Source organism: Dreissena polymorpha, chromosome 3 (genome assembly GCF_020536995.1).
Source record: "Dreissena polymorpha isolate Duluth1 chromosome 3, UMN_Dpol_1.0, whole genome shotgun sequence".
NCBI lineage: Eukaryota > Metazoa > Mollusca > Bivalvia > Myida > Dreissenidae > Dreissena > Dreissena polymorpha.
Window position 1 is genome coordinate 138,897,203 of NC_068357.1, and position 22,250 is coordinate 138,919,452.

General features: G+C 34.6%; 1 protein-coding gene and 1 long non-coding RNA gene across 5 annotated transcripts in view; both read left to right on the plus strand.

Moving 5' to 3' along the window:
* Positions 1-22,250, plus strand: part of LOC127871658 (uncharacterized) — a 93,357-nt gene that overhangs the window by 38,992 nt on the left and 32,115 nt on the right. The window lies entirely within an intron of this gene.
* LOC127871651 (uncharacterized) overlaps positions 17,574-22,250 on the plus strand; it is a 36,792-nt gene continuing 32,115 nt past the window's right edge. For 2 of the 4 annotated variants that reach the window (XR_008045492.1, XM_052414770.1), the window contains exon 1: positions 17,574-17,676. The gene's annotated coding sequence lies outside the window, so the exon portion shown is untranslated. Of the gene's footprint in view, positions 17,683-20,421; positions 21,518-22,250 lie in introns of those variants that run through there. The other 2 variants (XM_052414771.1, XM_052414772.1) reach the window with 2 other exon arrangements.

Below are 22,250 nucleotides of genomic sequence, written 5' to 3' on the forward strand. Positions count from 1 at the left end.
TTTGAAATAATGTGCAGACATTGTCGAGGCCCCCATTTGCCTGGACGCTGCCCTCCCGTCACCAAACCATGTGTTCCAATAATCCGGTTGTTTAAACGGGCGTATAAAAAATCACAGGTAAAGTTAAAATATGACAAAATAAGAGGATGTGTTATGAATAAATATATAAACAATTGGAACAACAAATTAGTATTGCTTTTTAATCATAGCATTTTACTGGTACTAATGTATGCCCATAATTAGTGGTTAACTAACATTATTCCTATATGTTGTAACTTGCACTGTTAATTGAAACAAAATGGAGTGGAAATACTAAATAATAATAAACAAGCCTGTGTACCAGGTGCTAAACATTGAACAACTTTTATTTGAAAATCAGATGCTGGACTTTTCAGGTACTGCGGAGACAACACTATGATCATTCTACGGCACCTGTAACAAGGATTGAATTATTATTATTAGAAATGTAATACAATCTGAAATGCATTTTGACATGCTGACTTCTGTAGACGTCGGACGTGTATTGTCGGTGTGATGAAATCAATTATACTTGCCACGATACAAATGTAATGTAGTCAATAAGGATCAAGTATCAGTAAATGATATTCGCATTCTTTATGTAATTGCATGGCATGACACTTCCGCGGCTGTGAAAAGGAATCATAACATTTAAAAGTACTGTTTAATAGTATAGTACTATCCGGGTATAACATACAAGTGTACAACGATAATCTAATGTAAACAAATACTAAATATACAAAGGTTCGTACAGACTAAAGATGTATACAATGCAAATGGAAGTGGAACTGATATTTTTTCCAGCAGAAAAAGTTAAAAGGAATTGCTTTATGTTTTATTAGCGTTTGAAAACTAGAAGTTGAAACTTTCAGGCGTGTGATTTTGGAAGTTGTTTTACAGTATATCAGGATATTTCCGTTCACGTCATTCACATCATTTATGACAGGGTGGGCCAGTATTATGATATTGACTATTGTCTATAAATTAACTTAAAGTGATATTATGGGCATCTAACAGTTTATAGGTGTCTATCGCAACCGTTGTTTATTTTTGGTGTTTTCCCTTCATATACACTTATATTTGTAAATGCAGCATCAACATACTAAGACAATATCCCGGAAAGAAAAAATAGTGTATTTAAATATCAACCGTACTTTCGTTTGACAACTGATCATGCATGTACGATGTGAACCTAAATTTAGTTTTAGTGCAGATTCGTTTATACGACACAAAGAAACACTTTTGTTTTACGGAACATTTCGGCTTAGAGGACTGGGTGAGTCATGTAAAATATCGTATATAAAATGCATTTTTAATAAACAACTGGAATCAAGATGAGTTGCAGATAATTGGTCAGTAACACAATTTAACTTATTTTTTTGACCTGTTAATTATTTTCAGCTCATTTCAACAGTGAAACATGCCCATAATATCACTTAAATCCAAATAATTCCTCAGCTTTACATTTAATTTTTTTTAAACATATCTCTTTAAAACGCCAATATATGCAAAAATACATTTAACTTTTAAAAGATTTTAGCACTTTTTCTTTTGAGGGGAATAAAGGTTTAGGCAAAGAGGAGCAGGGTGCAGCATCTTGCTATTTCACTCTAGATCTTTCCCGCATACTTTATGCAAAGCTATGGCAATAATGTTTTAAATCTCATTGAATGTTTTTCAAGACCATGTACAAACATGTCCAAACAAAAAGTATTGCTTTAATTTTCTAATAACCGTGTCTTGAACTATTGAAAAGATGGAAACTAATCACTTCCAAGTGATGAATATTTGTTATCTTAGATAACATATGTTAACCTACGTGTTTCTAAGACAGTAGCAATAGAATGCTGTAAACCTATTTATTTTAGCTCGATTGCATCGAAGGCTTAGTAAGTTTCCTGTGTAGAACCAGTACTTAGTGTATTTTGGGGAGATCTATAGAACGCTCCTACAATCGCTATCAAACCTGCGGACACCATATCCACAACACCATGGCTAATCGATTACTTTCAGGGCATACATTAGACCACACCCACGATTGCTCGATGAGTTGCGCACAGACAGTGTTGTCTGAGCCGCCTGTGAGGTTGTCTCTCCACGGTACAAATATCTTTAGACCATGATTTCTCTCCAGCTCTGTGATGAGTTTGAGTAAAAAGAACTGGCCTGTCATCCCGTAAGGGTTGTAGCAGACGAACGCGTCGTATATGAATGGTGGACGCTTGTCTACTGAAACCAGGCCAATTTATTAAGAGATCAATTATTAGTGTTAATGGGCACTAAGATATTTGCTGCAAAATATTTGTTCCGATACTCATTCTGCACAAAATAAAATCCATGTACATAGTATTGATGATTAACTTTCTGACTTAATAGTAAATTGACACACCAGCAGTGCTTTTTCATTCAAAACTGTAAATTTCAAGTAATTGCACATAGTATGTAAGATTATGTTAAGCTCCTGTTCAATCAATACATGCAAATAAATAGTTTTAGCTGTTCCAAGTTTTCACATTTTTGCGCCTTCCATTGTTTTCAAGTTGTATCAAGAATGTGCTGATTGATGCATCTGCTACTAATCAACCTGAATTAAATACACGATATTGCGCAGTTTCGAGAGCTTCTCCGTAATTTTTTAAGTAACTTTATAACTTTTATTTCGTTTATTTCCAAATATCCTTGTTGAACATGTACATACAAAACTAAACTATTGCAACTTTTATTGATTGATCCTTATGCTTAAATAATATTTGAATATTTTGATATACCTTGATACACAATCTCATCTGTATCTAGATATTATTAAAACATGCATATTTGTTAAAATCAATGTATACGTACATCAGAGAACATTGCTATAATGAACATTTGAACTTTCAATATTTTGACCGTCTCAGCGGTTGAATATTAAAGATGTACTTGATACTGTTCAGGTAGGGGTTTGGGTAATAATATGTGGTAGGCAGTTTATTGAAACTATGATGGAGAGTAAGTTGGTTCCTTTTTCCTAGTTTCTTATTCCTTATTCGAATAAGGAATAGGGAACTGTTCCTTATTCCTTATTCAAGCTTAACATATTTGATATAGGGTTTTAAAGAAAAATTATGCATACAATTCTTTAGTAAATCAAAGCAAAAAAACTCGAATACATGTACTTAATGTATTACGTTACATGTTCATGTTTTTTTTCCCTTGCGCTTGCATAGGATGTCTTGTTTAAACCGAACCGATATTTTCTAATTCGAAAACTAACTTCACATCCACAAACCCTTATGCATATAACATTTTGTTATATGTATGTGATATAAAAGTGCAATCTTGTACATTTCATCATGTCTGTTTTTATTTATAATCCAGTTCCTTTTTCGCGGCTGAATAAGAAAAAAGACACCAGTTCCTTATTCCTTATTCAAGCCGAATAAGGAACTGGCATTTTCTTACTTAAACATCAACGAAATTGATCCAAAGTTAACCACATATAAATGGACATCATTATATATAGGTTGTTTATTTAAAATACTAATTGCAATACATTTCTATTTGGTTTTAAGCAATGAAAATCCAGTTTCTTATTCAGTTTGAATAAGGAACTGGCTCCGTATTCCTTATTGAAATCGAATAAGGAACTGACATGTTCTTTCTATAAATTATAAATCAAAATGACCCAACGAGACGAATAAATCAACGAAAATAATTGTAAATGAAGGAAGGGTATAAATATATTTATTTCAGTGCATTTCTACTTTGTTGTATTTAATTATAACATACATGTAGTTCCTTATTTAATTTGCATAAGGAACTGGCATTTTCTTACTTAACAAATTAATTAATATGAATAAAGAGACGCATAAATCAAGGAAAATCACTGGAAATGTAGGTTGGGAATAAAAATATGTATTTATTACAGTACATTTCTTTTTAGTATTCTTTTGTAATTTTAAGATAGTGCCGTTTTGCGGCTGAATAGGGAAAGCGCAACCAGATGCAATATCTAAAAATATCACATATAACTACCGAGAACAGTGCAATTTTGTAGGTTCACACGACTATTGATCGTGCGCCAATGTTGAAGGTCGCCGGATGTAACGAAGGCATCCTAGAGCGAGAAAACGCGAATTAAGAGATAGAAAATCTACTGAAATAAAATCACCCAATTACAGCTATGTAAGTTTTGGTTTTAATTGAAAACAAACACAGCAGCAACAACGAAATACAGAGGCATTTCATATTGCAATGAAACTTTCCAGTCTAATAGAGGCACCTTGGCCGCTGCTTCCGGTTCAGTCTCACTTTAATGTGACATCAGTGACGTCGCACTGATGACAATGCTGTCCGAAACATTTCCATTCGTCATGTGCCGAGGTTGAAAGACGCCGAATGTACCGTTTGTCTGCATGAACGAAAAAATGCATATCCGCACTAAAAATATATAAGACGAAAACATACTTTCACAGCTAGGATGCGCGCTTTTACGTTTCAATTATAAAATAAAATCTTGAGGCATTTCGATACAACTTTTCAGTCTTCTAGAGGCACTTGGACCGCTGCTTCCGGTGTAGTCTTTCTTTTATTCAGACGTGTTGAAATCATTTTGCATTATTCATAAAATCTCTTCGTAACAGTTTTCGTATATCTAAAACAGGTTTAGCTTTCAGCTATTATATAGTCTTGAGAAAAGTTCAGGGTCAGATAAGACTTACAAAAACTGTACCAGAGATATAAATAACAATACTTACACTAAACATCGCCAATAATAACGAATATAAAGCTGTCCTTTTCTAGAATGATCCGAATTTTAGTATCCGAAATTATGGCCTCCGAATAAGGAATTGGGCGTTAAGTTAGTTCCTTATTCGGAAGCCTGTTGTTCGGACAATCACTTTCGGATATGTTATATTTTAGATTTCATTTTGCTCACTTTTTAGCTGCGTAATGCCAGCGGAGTGCTTAGTTTAGATGATCTAACAGAACATGAACATAAATACGCCGCACTCTGAGAAAACATTGTTTTATGCATGTGCGTTAAGTGTCGTCCCAGATAAACCTGTTCAGTCCGCACAGGCTTAGCAAGGACGACACTTTCCGCCTAACTTGAATTTCGCTAAGAAAAGAAAACATTAAAAAAATACAATAAACGCGGAAAGTGTGGACTGTACAAGCTAATCTGGGACGACACTAAACGCACATGCATTAGTATCCGTTTTTACATAGCAAGGCTCACCTTTAAGGTTTGTAACTTAAATAGATCGTGTATATCCAATACAGACGCTGCGTATTTAGACTTACATTTAACTATTAATAATAATTTGATCAAAACTAGTTTATACGACAAACGGGACGATTTTAACTTTGAAATTGTGAATTTTCCGTTTCTAGATGGCAACATCCCTAAAGGACCTTCCTATGGTATTTACATTTCGCAGTTGGTACGTTATGCCAGAGCATGTTCGTGTATTAAAGATTTTAATGATCGTAATCTAATATTAACTAAAAAATTGCTAAAACAAGGCTTTTTGTATCATAACTTAAGAAATAAATTTGCTAGATTTTACTCTAAGTATGGTGATTTAATTTCAAAATATAATGTTTCTTTAAAATGGCATTTAAATAATGGAATCTCCCATCCATCATTTTACGGAGATGTTTTGAAGCGTGTCCGCAAATTAAAATATGTTAAACCAAATGTTCATATTAAACTTTTCAATTTAATTAACTTGTTTTTATCAAAAGGATACGATGCTTATGTACTTAAAAACACGTGTTTGATGGTTTTCGATTCACTATATCTTTCTTCCCTTAAAATTTGGAATCATTAGTGATATTATAGGCATTTTTCACTGTTGAATAAAATTGTGTCATTGTGTCGTATGAACAAATCTGCATGAATACTACATTATAGGCATTTGTCACTGTTGAATAAAATTGTGTCATTGTGTCGTATGAACAAATCTGCATGTAAACTACATTTGGACTCAAATCGTACATCAAATCATTTCTGTCTTCAGTTGTCAAAACACCTATATACTGTTTGATTCCAATAATGTCGCTTTAATCGAATTACCATTTGTATTCATTTGCTTCTTAATATTAAATCACGTAAACTTGTTTTATTAGTAATACAGCCCGATTAATATTTTTATTTAGTACTGCCCTTGGAATTTGTTCACGTCATTATGCAATTATGGATTTTTGTGACGTCATACGACCGACTTTCCCAGTTGTAATCTACATGCATAGGTCATTGGGTTTATAACGTTCCATTTTATTTATATTTTCTCTCTGATAGGCGTTTCTTGATTGATTTAATTATTTTTAATTTGTTTAGCAGTCACATAAACAACCAAGCTATGTAATATGGAATTTTTACACCCATTATTGCTGATTCTTCCTGTATTTGCGCGATGATTATCTGAGATATTAACTCTATGATTCTACATTCTCAAATCTTTTCTATAAAGAAGGAATGTAGTTGACAATTGTTAATAGTTTTATTTGATCGTTCGTCAAAAAGTTGTAATTCTGTTACTCTTGTATCTTCAATGCAATTGAGTAATTAAATAGTAATTAAATTGAATGCGTTTTAATTCCCTTTTATTATTGTTTAATTTGAGTTACAATGCTATGACGTTAAATTTTATTTACACTTGAATGTATTATGAATATTGCTGGGCCAAGTGTGAGGTTGAGCGCTCTATAACCAGGTTTAAACCCCCAATGCTTTGCATTGACCGTTCCAAGGCGGCGACCCCAGCTTTATTCATATTTTGTGTTTATGTTGGTTTGTATTGTGCTGTATTGTGCTGTTTTGTACTGTTTGGGCAATCGGTCACTTGACTTAAATAAAGGACCAACTAATTGTTTTTAATGAAAATTCAATACTGCTCCAGCAGCTGGAGTTTCACTTCTTTATATTGTAACGTATGCAAACTGTAAGCATTACTCTTGTTAGCACCACCGAGCTCTTATGGCCTTCGCCATTTAAAGGGTCAACCATTTCAAAGTCTGTTACGTTCTTTTTTATGAATTCCTTCTACAAAATTGTCGTTTTATAAATTGTACTATTAAACGAATCTTTCAATACAATCAGAGCGCAATGGCATCATCGTTTAAAAGGGTTGGATAACGCAATTAGTGTCGGTACACATCATCATTCTTGAACATCAAGTATTTTAAGTCTAATGAAAATAATGCCGATGAAGCGAGAACATGACAACTTGGACGGAAACAGCCACTACAACCTCGTCATTACTATGGAGGGAGAACCTGTAAGATATTTTAAGATATATTTTTATCTGTTTAAGATATTTCAAAGGGTCCAACATGAATTACTTGAATTCATTAATAGCTTTCGTTATTTTTGTGTCCCTTCTTGCATTGAAATTCTTGATCAAAGTGTTTATAGTATTATACTTTGTTATAAAACACAACTGGATACTTTCTATTATTTCGGATTTATCAGAGCATGAAGATAGTTTACAAATTATTTAATTTAGTTGAGAATATTTGCAATGGACATCGTCTGAGCTGTATATTATGGAATTAACATTAACAGTTTATTCCAAGGCAACATACTGCTTTTTCAATCGTGAGTGTATTTAATTAAGCTCTTTAGAAGCAGTATGTTACAAATGACCTCTGGTCGATCGCCGACATCAGGTATATACTGACGACCTGGTGACCCAAACTATAACAACTATTAGCCACACTTGTCTTAGTTCGTCGCAGTTTATATGTCGATAAATTCACCCAAATAATATCAATTAAGAATGTTACGTGATTGGTTAACGCCCTGAATGTTTGTTTTTATTGTTTGAATCAACGTATAATACTCGCTTTAACCATAAATATGTCGATCGTTGATAATTGTATTGCTGCTTATGTCACACGTAATACATAAATCAGATGTAATACAGAATTTAGCGATGTAGATGTAAATCTCGCCTACACACTGTTTTACATTACACAAGAGTAACAATAAAAATGTATCGGTTTAGTGAAAAAAGCAATGATCGGATAATGACGACCATGACGACGATGGTCGTCAACAATGATAATGATGATTGTGATGGTCGTCAACAATGATAATGATGATTGATAATGGCAAAAATAATTGATGTTATTACCTGACGTCTTATATAAATGATAAATGATTATTTTTTGCTATTTCCTCGTCGAAAAGAAATTTGCAATGTTTTAAACTGTTACCGGTGAATATCGAACTGTTGACCGGTCAACAGTTTGAACTGTTGCCCGCTGAAATAATGACGTCATTTCGTCGAAAAAATGACGTCATTTTACAGTTAAACAGTCAAAATTATTTATTTTATCGATTACTGTTGTGTGTAAATAAAAATTTAGTTTGCTGTTATTTCTATGTTGGAAATTTGATCAGGTAATAAAACACTTATTTAATGGATGCTTGGTGAACAGTCAAAAATGTTGTCCCTCGGTATCAGGGCTGACATTTGGAACGGTTGCCCTCGGCTTATCGGCCTCGGGCAACAGTACCAAAGTTATCCCTGATACCTTGGGAAACAGTTTTGACTGTTCACCGCGCATCCATGAAATAAGTGTATATTGCTGACCGTAGTGATAATTGGTGATAGTAGTGATTTTGCTTTTGCTACGTTTGATTCTATGTTTTTTGTTGTTGCTGCTGCCGCTTTGACTGTTTCTGCCGCCGCTGGTGGTGATGATGACGGCGATGACGATTTGTCACGATAAATAATACGCATGTACTTATTCTTGGTGACAAAATTAAACACACATCATGACTAGGTATCATTATTGTCAGAGGTAATGCCGACTCAGAAAAATGCGTGTGTGTGTGGAAAATCTGAAGGGTCAATTAACTAAATTAACGAGACATGCAAGACACCGTATGGGACAGTGGTCGTAAAAGTAGTAAAACTAATAGATAACGCTAGCTGTAGAACATACGAAGTAAGGTATTTTTACTTGTTGTGACTTGTGATAACAGTGACGTTAAGTACGAAAGTAAAATCAGATTGTACTGTTTGTGTATTTTCGAAGTAAAAAAGGTCCTTTTGCGCCTAGGAATCATTATGTGAGGTATCGGAGTTTGTCGCAGTATTCCTAACTTCCTAGACGTTCAAAAGTTTGGACTTATGATGATTTTAATTATTTTAAAACATTTTACGAAGATATTCAATTGAGGAGTGGTTAGGGGGTGTGGTGGGGATTGGATATCCCGGTTTATAAAAGTATTTATATGTTGTTTTATTTTTAACATAACCGGAGTTATTGCCCTTTCTTAGCTTTACAAGATATACCTTAAATCCCGTGTAACGATTTACTCGAATATTAATGCAGCTTCGGTAATGTAAAGTTACAAACATAAAATATGGTTAATTGAACCATGAGTAATTTACTTCAGTTTTTAATGGCGTTATCACTATAAACATATTAAAGAAACAATCAAGCCTCTGGGCTTGCCGATTTGAACATAATTTAGGAATAATTTGAACACTCCTATTAGAGACCAACATATGATGTTACATGCACAGTATTACAGATCTGGGCCTTGTCGTTTTTATGATTGAGATTTTGAGACATATTAAATATGAGTCTTTATAAATAATGTGACCCTACGATTTTATATGTTTACACAAGGGTATGCTATAAATAATTTTAGTATAAGACCACTAGACGAAGTTACGCACAAAATATTAAACCTCTTATCCTTGTAATTTCAGAGTAAAACGATTTATTAAGTTTTCATTCATACACTCTTAATTTAGCTCAGATGACAAACATAATTTTGCAACGGACTAGCACTATAAGGACAACTGCAAAAGAGAGTTATCAAACAATCATGTGTGTGTACTCTGCACTGCGGTTCAGACGAAGTCGGTGTTCGCTTTCACAAATACCATGTACTGCATACAAAACAATATGCAAAAATATGAGAGCATGCATGACAAGAGAAAGCCGCCACCATTATTTGTTTCTCATATTAAGTAGGTCATGTCAACAGCGCCAAAGGCGCGGACTGGATGGAAATTCGCAAGGGGCGCGCGACTAGCCCAGCTGACACGCTCTACTCAATATATTATAATATGTACAGGTCTTCATATGAAAAATGTTGCAGTCATATTTAAATAAAACATTATTTGCACTTTTTATACGCGTACTCTTATTTAGAGTTTGCACCGTGGATAGGAGGTGGAGTCCCACGTTCTCACTTATTGCCTCTTCCACAGATGAGTGGAAGTATGTTATATTCGTGCTCGCCCCTAATCGCGTAGTCGGTAGCAGGTTACAGCTTAAGAGATAGAAAAAAAGAGGGTTTCGCGGAGCCCTGATTTATTTACCAAAAACGTTTAAGTTCATCCACAGAAGTCGTTTGGCATAATGATGAACCTATAGGACATACCCTTCCGTCGTTATAGTTTGTGTTTTAGATATTTGATATGAGGTGAGAAGAGTTTTGTTGTGCATTATGTCAGCCTGTTCCCGACCAGGACCCGTGGTGTGTAAGCAAGCAAAGACAAATCGGCTTATGGGTATTCCGTTTTGCCCGTCATCGGTGCCCTACTTACCGTAATTACTCAAAGTTTTTTACACATATTTTTTTGTTTTGTGTCCGAAAATTTAGATACAAAAAAATTCCAAAATAAATATGATATGAAATTTAGAGTTACTCTAAAAAAATATTGCATCGATCGGATTCGGGTATGCAATGTGTATAACGACAATTGTTTAAACGAATAATAGCATGTGCTTGTAAAATAATACGTCGTATTGTACAAATTACTTTCATGTATGTTTCAGGTTAATCTGATAGGTGAAACCATTGTCCTTAACCGATACACATAGTTATGCACTCAATGACAAAAAATGTAATGGTCCTTTGCACTAAGGCATTCGTCTGCCAGGTTTTATGACTTTTTAATCCGGTTGAAAAACACGCATGATCGAAGTTTCACCAGATAAGTGCAACATGTCAGAATTCTGGTAAAATAGCGTTGTAAAATAAACAGTCCGAAAATTTAGAGTCGTTAATTTTGGACAAAAATCTGTATGCCCGAAAATTTAGAGTCACGAACAGTAATTATTTGGCTAAAAACGAGGGTCTTCGAAAATTTAGAGTGTCCGAAAACTTAAGGGTAATTACGGCAGTTGCTATCGCTAGAGGTATAGAGTGCGTGAACAAGACATAGGAAAATGAAATCAATTTTATAAATCAAGCAATATATGAAAATAGAAGTAATAAATACAATGATATAAAATGCATGTATTAATTCAATTAATGCACATACATTAAAAGCAATAAAAATGATATTTACATGAACATGTTTATAATAAACATTAACAATAAAGAAATGAATGTTTAACATTTAAAGTAAAAATATCGCGTGTGAAAATTCGCGACAAATCGTGAAGGATTCAAAAATGGTTGGATAAGCACAATCAGTGATTGGGATATCGAACCTGAGTGATATTATTATTGTTAGTCGTTGTCCATAGGGAAAAGTATTGTGTTTAATTGAAAAGTTATCAGATTGAAAACTACATTTACCCCGTGACAACAACTGTAAGTAAAACCTTAGCGTCAGAGGGGGTCATCACGTGATAGTCAAGATGGCGACGTCCATGCCGATACAGATTTTTCGCTGTTTTATATTATCTATATTATCTACTATAAAATAAATACATAATTGATAGCTGTTTCTTTGTGCTTACGTAAAACGACAATTGTTTAATTTTGTACACGTCCTCCGTGGGGATTCTGTTTGTAATATAAAACGGGATCCCTTTTAGATCATGAAAAATACGGGACCCCTTTAGATCATATATTATTTTTAGCTTGCATACATTTAAAAACGATTTTCAAATGCCCCTAACTAACCATACGCATAAATAAACATTTACTTAACACTCGAAACAAGATATTACAATTGCAATATTTTCATCACGAGGGCGAATTTTCCATTGTGAAACCCAGCAAAGATCACAAAATACATGGCGAACAGTCCTCGCTTAAAAATTTTGCACCGAGTAAAGTCGAGTTTTAGATCGATTTTCAACACAAAATAACCCTTCTTAGCAATGTGGCTGGAAAGTGGGCAGCCTTAAAAAATTAAATTCCGTCAACAAAGGGTAAAAACAGCAAACACTACCTGTTTCGGCATGGTCGTCGCCATCTTGATTCCGTTTAGATCATCACGTGATTACCCCCTCTGTCTTTCCAGCCATATCAGTAAACATGTGATTAGCTTTTATGTCGTATTAAAATTCGCTTTATATCTCGCCTTACTCTCCGCAAATTGTCTTAGTGAAGCTTTGATTAGGTCATCCCGTTAAGAAATTTCGCAGTGAGTAAAGTCGAGATAAAGAGCGAATATCAACACGAAATAAACGCTGTTAACTTTCTTGCTGATATGGCTGGAAAGTGAACGGTATTTAAACAAACATGAACGTCGCCATCTTGACTATCGCGTTATTACCCTCTCTGTATCTAAACGAATAAAACATCGTTCAGTTAAACATTATATTGTTATCGTGAGTAAAGTTTCACCGGAGGGGACTTATGGTTTGCGCTCTGTGCGTCTGTCTGTGAGTCTGTCTGTCTGTCACATTTTTTCTGGATCCTGCGATAACTTTACAAGTTCTTCATATTTTGTTCATGAAACTTGAAACATGGATAGATGGCAATGTGGACATTATGCACGTCATTCCATTTTGTTCCTACGCCAAAAATTATGGATGCTATGGCAACAAATATATATATAAAATATATATATGACAATGGTGGAGCCAGTAGGGGACATATATTGCTTGGCAATAGTCTTGTTGTTTATGACGTGATAACAAGTAATTGCATTGACCATGACATTGATCCCCTCTAAGATTAGATGATGTCCTCCACGGCGTTTCAAAACATTACATTATGACATAACTAAAATTAAACATGGTAGCAAAACAGTAAAAGTTATTTTAAGTGACCACATGAAATTTACCAGCAATGTTAAAAAAACGATTATTGCATGTGATAATACATTAGAATGATATATAAAGAGTATTTTTAAGTTGTTACTATACATTTACCAGCAATTTCGAAATTAATCAACTGTTACAAATGATATATGATATAAAAAAAACATTATATATAATTATAATGTTAAAGCCAATGCATAGTCATGACTTTATTAAAATGGAAATTAAAATTAATTTGCCAGAAGTTATAGTACATTATTTTATTGTATTTATTCTGTCATCAGATGATATGTTACTGGTGCCACTGGGCGTAAGCTGTGATTAATGGCGTGATAGCGTGTCCGTTTCAGTGGCAACAACAAACGTCACATCATCAATATTCGACGTGACTCGGCCGAAACTTTCAATGGCGTTTTCAGAACGAGATGCTAAGTGATTTACTAGTAAGTTAAAAAATAATTTATTAGTATGAAAATATATATCAAATGGTTATAGGTTTAATTTTTTTAATTAATCGGAAAGTACTCCAATAAAATAATGCTTAAACAACTATTATTTTTAGTCATCTCAGCGATGAAACCGTGCCTGCTGTAGTATTGGACGGATAACCTACCTAAACAATAATGAAAGGTAGATCAAAGAAAGGTCCGAAGAAGCCAGTCTCCAGCGAAGGCTGTGTGTTCGTTTTTTAAGCGAACGTTTAATTCTGGTGAGACGGGGTGGAGAGCGTTCAATTCTGGTGAGACGGGGTGGAGATGCAGCGTCGAGGGAGGCGAATCGGTTGTCCGGCAGTAATACAGCAAACTGGGGATGTGAAAGGCGCACGTACACACAGTCACACAAGAAACCCCGGCCAACTCACTACTTTTCGGGAAGCGAAAGAAGTAATACATGAATGTTATCTATAATATATATCACAAACATTAAATATTATTTATTACAGCAACATTGGTATTATAATAATTGCTAATACGAGTTTCGATATTGATAACATATTAAGTGGCAACTTGTGAAGATTCAGTTGATAATGCATCCGTCATAGTCCGTCGTGTGTTGGAGCAGTTCTCCGATCCGAATCAACCACCCTATGCTCGAAATAGCAGAATATGTACACAATCGCGGCTCCGCAGCAACATGCGTTCCAAACCCCCAGTTGCTATAGAGTTTGAGGTCATATAAATTTTACATTATAAACCGATAGTAAATATAATATTTTCTGAAAATTATTAATACAATATTGAATGAACACGAAGTACATATTCAGAAATGGCACATATTGTCTGCAAATGTATTCGGTATTTATACACGTACCGTGCGTTACACACCTATCAACTATGTCATTAAACGACGTAACAGTGTAAAAATTAATCGCATATTCACATCATCTTTAATATTTTATTAAATTGAAGAATACAATGTTAAACGAACACGAATTTAATATATTTCAGACATGGTATGTATGGTCCGGAAACATTGTCCTTTTGTCTGGTCCGTATACTTGGGACAGCGGTTGCATCCCGAGTGCAGACAAATATTGCGGTGAGGCAAGTTTACATTTCACGTTAATGACTCAATCCCCGGGGAGCAAAACACGCCCAAAGGACCCGAGGGTTAGTAGATGGGAGTTGGATTATTGCAACTAAATCGTTATCTTGAAAATATACTCTGGACTAGGCTGACTTCTCATTGGGTCTATATGAACCCCTTCATAACCACAACCGAATGCAATGAATAAACTTCAAGAACACGTTAAATTTCACTGAATGGCAATCTACGGGCGTTATCCTGTGCATACACCCTAAAACACGACAATGTTTTAACTCACTAATCTTCTTGACATATTAATGCTGAAATTCGGAACAGTGCTAATATTCGACATCATTATCTACTAAGGCTACATGTACATAACACTTAGTTCATGTCACGGCCAACGAAGCTAACTGCATGTAGATTTTTTGGTGTGAGTTGCACAACCTGTAATAATGCTCGTAAAATAGTTCGCGATAGTATATTTTCATTTAACATTTTCATTAATATTGCAAGCAGACCGTCATAATGTACGTTTTTTTTAAATTTAATAAACGAAAAGCAATCAGTGTACTGCGACCTGGGTGCCAGACATCTCGCCTCAAAGCCAACTCGCCCCAAGAAACTTTCCCCCAAAATATGGTCAATTCGCCCCAAGTCTACTGGACCAGTCGCTCGAACCGAAAGACAACTCGCCCCAATGTATTTCGTATATATCTTGTTGCTTCTTGATTAAAATTATTTGATTTGCATATGTGCGTAAAGTTAGCGAGGCATGTATGTCTTTTAATAAACGTGTATTGTATCGGTATTTTGAATAAATCGATACAGGTCGCTTGAAATGTAGTGTTTGTGACATTTGAAAACACAATTAATTTGTAAATGAAATATTTGTTAAGTTTGATGTATGCTAATCGTGATTTTTTACGCATAAAAAATAGTGTTATGTTTATAACAAGACATGTGATGTTGATATTTATTGAAACGTTTATGTGAAATTATAATATTTTTCAGATGCATGTACGTTTTGGTGTGTGACTTTGTGACTTCGAGTAAGTTTGTTAATTTTTGGATGTTGTTTAAATCTGCCATTGAAGAAAAGTGACTTAATTGTGGACGATGGACTTTACAGTGCACTTAAAAAATAAGCGTCCAATTTATTTGGCACCAAATTTGATTCAAAATTATCGTGAACTTGGACTTTATAAAAAATGTATTTGCGTTCATCCGGTGACACATCACAGATGTATTTTGCAACATGAAAATGGTTATAAAACCTGTCAGGTGAATATGCTATATAAGTAACTGGACCGTTGCATTTGCGTAATTTGGGAAAATTATACCGCTTATAGACAATAGCTTCACCCGATTGAAACGATTTTAGTAGGCAAACAAAAAGTTCTGATAAATAAGAAATAAGAAAATATGTTTGTAATACAATTTGAAATAATTTAAATAAATACCATATATGACCAAATTGTTGGTCTACATTAGACATGTCATTAGATGGTGTTTTAAGATATATTTTTTTCGGACAAAACACATATTATATGGAATTTTTCACGTCCGAATATATTAGTACATTGCAAAAATGAATATAAAACGGATAGTTTTGAAGATTTAAAAATGTGCTTGTCGTGCTAGCGTTTATTGTAACGAAAAACTAGGAATTTGCCTCGAATGATAGACCAAACTACTCATCTGGTGTCAAATATTTATATAACCGGGAATAGTGCTCAACTTTACCCATAGACTGCGCTTTATTTCGTCAAATTTAAGTTAATAATAAGATACTTCCGTGGATTTGAAGTTTCTTTTCAGAGGCAATGTTTACAATTTTCTACTTGGCGTGCTAGCCAAAATGACGTCACGGACCACGTGGTATGGCCACACTTGATGTCTGATCGCCAGAATAATATTTTGATATTGTCTGTTGTTAGCCTATGTTGTTGTTGTGAGATTTCCGCCGTTGACTTGTCGGAGTACCCAAAAGGCTAGTAGTTCTGCCCTTGGTAGTTTGAGGTTGAAGCCTCTGGTAGTGTCTGATGCTGTCGCACAGAATGAGTGAATTCTCGCAATCACACAATTATATACGTAGGCGATAAAACACAGGTAGCCGTTTGTGGTCATTTTTCGTCACGAGGCAACCTTTCCCAACAAAATGGTACATAGTTTACGAAAATTGACCGCCATTTAGGCAATAAATCGAATAAAATGTTGATGAAGGTTATTTTCTTGTATCAAGAGATACCTACCTTGTTCATATATATCAGAATTTTTTTTATTTTTTTTTGGTCCAATATGATGAAAAATGTTGTTTTATGAAAAATTGATAGTGTTAAAGTGACTTGGCTACGCGCCCTTCACCTGTGCGATAAAACATGCTTTTGTACATTATATCAGGTAGCCGGATGTTAAAAAGTGTCCACCTGACACGATAAAATGTAAAATAAACTTAAAGGATAATACGGAAAGACGGTTTCGCACAATGAAATAGATATATACAGAGTTAATCGTTTAGTGTGCCTCCGTAAAGTACGGTCTATAGTATAAGACAATTTTTGCTTAAAAGCATAGAAGTAGCTAATGCATATATAGGGAACAAGTTAAGAGTTATCATAGTGGATTGTAACCTTACATGTATCAATCTGAACGCACTCTGGATCAGCAGACGATTTATTTCATAATCGGAGGAATCCGAGATAGCAATCTCCATGCAGAGTTGTCGTTCCTTGCTCTCACATACAACCAGCTATGCTGGTTCCCGTCAAATCACTGCGCGGAGGTTGCCGAGATAGCCGATGTCACTCTGGATCAGCAGACGATTTCATAAATCAATATCCTATCTTACGGAGGAATCCGAGATAGCCGATGTATCACGATTGAGCCGATGTATCACGATTGAATCTGAACGCTTCGGACAGTGGGCTACACCACACCGTCTGTGTGGATCGCCGTTCAATCGGGACACCTCGGACAATTCCGCCATATCGGCGATCGTTTGTGGTGTAGCCCATTGTCCGATGCGTTCAGATTGGATCGCCGTTATGGCGGAATCGTCCGAGGATTCCCGATTGTACATGTATGTGGTGAATCCATCTTCTTCCGCCCTTTTCTCTGGAACATTTTCCTTAAGATTATATTTGTTTGAGATTCTTCGAATTGCGACCTGTAAGTGTAAGCATTCTTGGTTTTTCTTATATTTTAGTATCTTTTTATCAGTTTCTTATCATTTTGAACACAAAATTGTTCATTTATTACATATTATCTGAATTTCACATTTTTACAATAGGCAAGGTGTTGTCTGTTGAACCACCGTCGACCTTGAACCACAGGTGGAAATAACGTACCCTGGATAGTTTATGGGCCCAGGAGCCCAAAATATTCAAATAAATATATATAATCATGTTAAATGAGAGAAAAATTGAAGAGCCATGACAAAAAATCCCCTACCCTCAGGGCTTTTTTTAAGCGGACGCCCGCTTGCCCGTGCCGGGTTAAAATCGTCGCGGGCAAGTGATTTTCCAAAGTAGATAGTCCGCCAGGCAAGTCCGTTGCGTATTAGCATACTTGCGGTATTTTTTTCGACTTTTCCCCTTGTATCTATTTATTTTCTTTGGGTCAATATATTTGTTTATCAAGTACAAGTAAAACGAGATTTGATTGGTCGCTTGCATTGTATAAGCCAATCTAAACGCTCAAAACAAGTTCTACTCGGCAGACGTTTCAACATGGCGGACGGTAGCGTCCAGCCGATCTTTTCTATTTTTAGCATAGGTGCGTTTACGCACCTATGCTTATGGTATATACCACATTTCAAAAATCCACATCGATTGGTTGCCCTTTATGAAGCCTTACCTGATCAAAAATCAGACGAAATATCTATTTAATTTAGTATATGGTCATTCTTACAATTTTTTTTTGTAAACGTTTTTCTAACGTTTTCTTCCAAGAATATTGCTGACACCGTTTTTAGTGAATTTTTCTAAGACCGTTTTATGTCAAAAAATCTTCTTATAACCTAAAACAAATTTCGTTCGTAAAACAATTCTATCTGCACTATAAATCTCAATCTCCTACGCAGTGGCCTCCCTTATACTAGAAGTTACTGACCGGGCGAAGCAAGGGAAGTAACTGCTGTGAGGAGTTTCTATAAAAATCTGCATTCAGAAATCTGTATTCAGAACTCAATCTGTTGTGCACGTCTGCATCTAACGCTTACCACAAGTTTTACGACAAATTCTTGACGCAGAAGAATAGGGTAGCGTCTATTTTCATTTGTGAAAACAATAGTTCGATACAGATCTGTCCGTGCTTAAATTTTGAAAGGCTTGGGTAATTATTTTTCATAAGCGTTTCAAACACTGATGTAAATGGAAAGATTATCTATTTAAATAGTCGGTAATTGTTTGAAATTATTGATTTGAGAAATTCGCGGATGGCGATATCGAACTACATTATACCACGTGACGCCATTCTTCCCTGTATCTTGCACCTATGCTTTTAACGCCATCGGCGCTCTCGGTAATAAAAGTAACTGGAAACACTCAAAGGAACAAACCAAAACAACCGAAAAAGAAAGGAAGAGAATATATGAAAATGAATCACGAAAGCATAAATTGTGAATAACTTGTATGTTACATATTCACAGTTCAAAATAGTGAGAAACTCTTCATTAAAGACATCATGATGATTTTCAATCTCTGAACAATCATTTTCACAGTACTATTTTAAGCCCTCCCCCCTTTTAATCTATGCCATAACTTGTATAGATATAGTGACAAGTATATCGTTTTAAAATTTTAATAGTAATAAACTTTTCATATGTATTGTATTCAATAGTGACTATTCAATGAAATAAAACTGTCCAGATTTTGTTTTGTTGACAACTTCATATTATAAAAACGATTGTTATTTTATTGTTGATACATTGAATATAGCTGAAATTAAATCTAGAATAATAATGCATGTGAATCAATGCTTTAAAGATCAAATGACAATAAAAAATTGACTTCAAAATAGGGCAACCAGTTTTTAATGAGGGCAAGTAGATGTTCAAAGTAACTTGCCCCCTGGGCAAGTGAGTGTCAATTTCTTACGTTAACCCCTGACCCTCTGATATTGGAATCATAACAAGGTCATTAACTTGCATTTATCATAGACCTGTCTTTGCGGGCCGCAAAAATGTCAAAAAAGCTTTAATCCAAAGCATCCCTTGGTCCTTTTATGGGCAATTGGATAACCTTTCAAAAATCGTTTACTTCAAAGAAATCTGGCCAGCTATTTACTCACAGTGGACCGATAACCAAGCAATATTTCGAGCCTGTTTGTCCACCCGAATAAATCTTCGACAGACTTTCAAAAATTAGTTTTAGCTTTTTTACCTTAATTGATAGCTTGCGTCCTATACCTTTTAAAACAACAAGGCATGTTACATAATGCATGCATATGCATTCACCCCCCCCCCCCGGTTGGATTGGAAAAATCCAAGAGAAGTAATAAGCTATAAAGGGAGATGATTTCTATACCGCAAAATGATAAATATATATTTTATTTCAAGCGGCGCAGTAGGAGGCATTGTGTTTCTGACGAACACATTTCTTGTTTTGTTTAACATCAATAATGCTTCCTACAAGGCTTTGATACTTGTTGGTTTTTTATTATTTCCTCTTATGTGCGCAGGGCCCTCAATCTATCAAATCTGCCGCCAATTTCGGCGGCAGTCCCCCACCTGAAAAGTATATTTCCCCCCCCCCCCAAAAAACTGATTTTTTCCCCCTCAGAAAAATAAAAAGAATATAAAAAAAATCGATGATTTATAGTTGAAAATTGACTCCAATATATCAAACAAGTATTTAACCCTTTTTTCACCCACTTTAATTTTGTGTTTAATCCGATATTCATTATCCAGCTTTGACCAGAATGTCTGCTTTCATTGTACATCACTTTAACACCTGTGTACTGCGATAAACAATAACACCATTTGCCAAACATCACAGGTCATTTCGGGTGTTACCATTCTCTCTTGAATTTGCTTTGAACTGCCGAAACACACCAGTGCACACATGAAGGTGTATACAATTATAACTGTAAATGTCACAAGTCAATACTGACCTATCTTAAGGTTCATGTAGAGGCTTCATTTTGAAAAATGTGGGACCCCTAGCATTGAACTCAAATTTGACTAAAGGAAGAGTGCCACATTGAAAATGTATACATATATGCTTTAAAGGTTGTTTTTCCTTCAAACTGCTACCAATTTTGTACATCAACGTATCATAACATCTACAAAATCAATCAAAATACAAAGCGATTTTAACACTAAAATAAACATTATTTTCAAAAATCTGAATCATGTTTATTCCACGTATTTCGGCGGAAAATTATATAACTAGTGAATAATATCGACATTGACGAGGGCAAGTTACGCTTAAATAGTAAAAAAAGTTTACATATCTAGAAATATCAAAACTCGAACACATGTCATTTCATCGCCATGGGGGAGGCCATTTTTAAATCAATAAAATAGAAAGAAACATGCTAAAAACTCACTCATCGCCTAATTGACATTCCAAACGGTTGACGATGACAAATGCATTGGATTGTAATCTTTCCGTTGATGTTTGCAAACTGCACGATCAGACCTCATAAACACTCAAAAGAATAACTATGTAAGAAGCATTTCACCAATGTTTACAATCGTTGTCGAATCACACGACATATATTATTGCGCATAAAATAGTACGCTTACAGACTGATAGAAAGATCGATACGTAAATCTGTTCAATTCATCACGGTATACTATTCTATAGATAATATATAATAATACATCGCTTTAACAATCTAGAAGTATAAATAATTCTTTTAAACGGAGTTTTTAATAACGAAAGTGAAAACAACGGAAGTTGGATGGATAGTCTGTGAGATGCACTTCGGCTCCAGAAAAACAATACAAATAAACTAAAAAAGACGTGTGGGGGACAATTTTCAGCTGGATAATATTTGTAATAAGGTAAGTGATGATATCTCTACGTGGTCATTTCTATTATTTAGTGCGATCTCTTGCTGATTAATGTTAAAAGTTGTTTTACTAGTTGCCACCCAACTGTCAAAATAAGTATTGTGTTTTCTCAGGTATGTGTATACACATACCCGTTTTTCTCACCACTGCACGTGGTTTCGACCGATTTGTTTTGCACGTTTTTCTACGGATCACAGCGATGGCCACGCTTTCAAAATGGGTAGAAGGAATAGAAATATAAAATCAATCGTTTGCCAATTTCTTTTTATTCGTTTACAATTTTAAATGTCGTCTGCAATCTATTTCAATTTGAGATGGTTTAAAATTTGCAATTTGGTTGAGAGGTAAATAACACAATTGTTAAGCCTTTAAAATAGAATTGTGACTCTTATTATCCACCATACCTGGATTTTTAAAAAGTAGTTACGTTTTAGTTATTTTTAGAACTTTGTTTAGGATATTTATCCAAAAAAGGCAGTTGAATAAAAACTCATTTGTTGTTTTATGACAATAATTTTCTGTGAAATGTTGCTAACTTGACCTTGTATATGTATATAGCTTTGTATTTATTCCACTTAAGGTAGTGCATATCCTTCCTAACTTTAGATTGAGATTTTGTAAATTAGTGTAAAAATATATTGGTTTTAAACCAAAATATGAATAAAGCACACAAATATTGACTGTCAAAAATGTGTTTATGTTATTCTATCCGTCTTTAGCTTTA